This window comes from Gadus macrocephalus, chromosome 8, assembly GCF_031168955.1.
Source record: "Gadus macrocephalus chromosome 8, ASM3116895v1".
In the NCBI taxonomy this organism is placed as follows: Eukaryota; Metazoa; Chordata; class Actinopteri; order Gadiformes; family Gadidae; genus Gadus; species Gadus macrocephalus.
The window spans coordinates 20,644,022-20,646,521 of record NC_082389.1 but is presented as its reverse complement, the minus strand read 5'-3'; the positions used below and the strand labels follow the sequence as shown (position 1 = coordinate 20,646,521).

At 42.9% G+C, this 2,500-nt stretch overlaps 1 protein-coding gene across 1 annotated transcript in view; it reads right to left on the bottom strand.

Annotated features, from left to right (window-relative positions):
• Window positions 1–2,500, bottom strand: part of LOC132463580 (probable G-protein coupled receptor 158) — an 85,890-nt gene that overhangs the window by 77,912 nt on the left and 5,478 nt on the right. The window lies entirely within an intron of this gene.

Genomic DNA, 2,500 nt, shown 5'->3' with positions numbered 1-2,500 from the left:
CCTTTCCACAATATCAAACAGAACGGTCAAAGTAACAAACAATTAAAAGAACAACAACAACATTATTTCACAACTAATTTCATGGGCTGTAAGCCTAACATTGTTTGAGGCAAATGTGGATGTTAATGGATCTTTCAGAACGTTGGTGATGGTGTTAAGCCAATTAAGATTGAGGGACTTCATTTATAGATCAAGTCAATCTTCCTCGCTGTTTGTGTTGTAAAGATATCTGGTCCTACCAAACTGGATCTTTTTAAAGTGATTTCTGAATTACGGCGTGTGTTGCTCCACGTTTTCGGCACGCTTTAAGACGGCTTATTAACCCAACGGAGGAGTGTCGAAAAATAGGTAGGGTCGGCGCGTTTATTTCGTATGGAAAGCCATTCTTGCCAAACTGCACGAATTCCGTACGGATTCCGTACGGTTTCCGTGCGGTTTAGCACTTTTACCGCTCCATTCTAGGGCCAGTTTGTGGCCTTCTTGGCTTTCCATACGTTTCCACCGAGCGGTGCGGTTCGATGCGACTCGGTTCGCTTATATTGGCGTTTCCACCTCCAAAAGTTGGGCATGGTCCCGAAATTATGGAAAGCCAAGAAGGCCACAAACTGGACCTAGAATGGCACGGTAAAAGTGCTAAACTGCATGGAAACCGTACGGAATCCGTACGGAATCCGTGCGGTTTGGCTGGAATTCCGTACGGAATCCGTACGAGCCATTCTAGGGCCAGTTTTTGGCCTTCTTGGCTTTCCATAGAAACGAGGCATACGGCAGAGCGGGTTCGTTGGTTTTCGTAGCCTGCCAGGGCTCCAGCCTATTCGTGAATAGATTTTTGCATGATTCAGACCCCTCAGCTAGTCACACACACTCAGAGGAGGAATTTCCTCCTCTCTCCCATTGAACCCCATGTTATTCACTGACACTGCCGGGGAAATTAATGGAAGTCAGTGAAGGCTGAGGGATTAATGTCCTCAAGCAGTAATTTTCAATAGGCGATAGGGGGTGCTAATGTCCCTTTACCCAGGGAAACAAACATTACAAAGGCATTAAAGGGGAATTCAGGTGTAAAATGGACCTGGGATATGTTTAGTATGATAACAAGATGGAATGTTCGTTTGGGAGCAAAAAAGCGCATGTAGTAGATTGGCGAACACAGAGCTTGCGTGTTATTCACGGATGTCACAAGCTCTGTGTTTGCAAATCTACCTATCGAGTCTGAGTCTAAGACAAGATGGCGTCGACGGGTGGACTACTGATGCTATTGTGTGTATAAAATGTCATTTTCGACAATCTGTACACTTACAAAGTTATCAATGCCTCATTTTATATTTTAAGACCCTTATTATACTACTAAAGAAGTGTCGGGCTACTTCTAGCCTTTTAAGTGGTTTAAAATAGCGATTTAGTTTTTACCATAACACATGCCCCCATCGTTCCAAGTTTATAGCGTTTTGGTAGAATCTGCTAAAAACAGCCAACTTAAGAATGCGTCTACATGCACTTTTTTGCTCCCAAACAAACATCCCAACTCGTTATCACATTAAACAAGTCCCAGATCCATTTCAAACCAGATTTCTTCGATAAAGTAGTTATATTTAAGGGCATTCATTCAATATAGTAGTTTGGGCAATCTACATTTTTTATTCTCAACAATGTTAAGGAAGATCTTTCTCCCTCTCCTCACTGGAGAAGCCTCCACTGCCACACAGGTACTAATAAAAAAAAACACACACACACACACACACACACACACACACACACACACACACACACACACACACACACACACACACACACACATACAAACTCACACACACACACACACACACACACACACACACACACACACACACACACACACACACACACACACACACATACACACAAACACACACACATACACAGACATACGTATGTGTTATCAATCTTCTTTCTGTCTGTCTCTGATAGGTGTCTAGCACTCCCTCAGTCTTTTTGGGTTTTACACCTTTGTCCATCCACCAACCAAACACCATAGACCCCAGACACAGCTCTCTGTCAGCGAGCAGGAGAAAACCTGCACGCTCATTGAGGTGTAGAAGTGAAGACATATAGATGTAAGACCATGTAGGTGAAGATGTGTGTTGTTGGTTTGTGTACGCGTGCAAGTGTGTGTGTGTGTGTGTGTGTGTGTGTGTGTGTGTGTGTGTGTGTGTGTGTGTGTGTGTGTGTGTGTGTGTGTGTGTGTGTAGAAAAGTAGCGATGAAAAAAAAAGCATGGGAATAGGCATGATTCATCTTCTAAACAAAACAGTACGTTCTGTATCTTCAGTTTATTATACGTTGGTTTCGTTTTTTATAGTTGTTAGCAAATCTTCCAAGCCATCTAGGGAACATTTGGCTCATTTGTTTGTGGTCCCTCAGCTCCTGATAAACTATTGTAACATAATGTAGTTAGTTAAATAACCTTCTGATTGCCTTCACGTGGTCAGCATTATGAGCGTTGCTTTGTGTAAGGGTCTCTA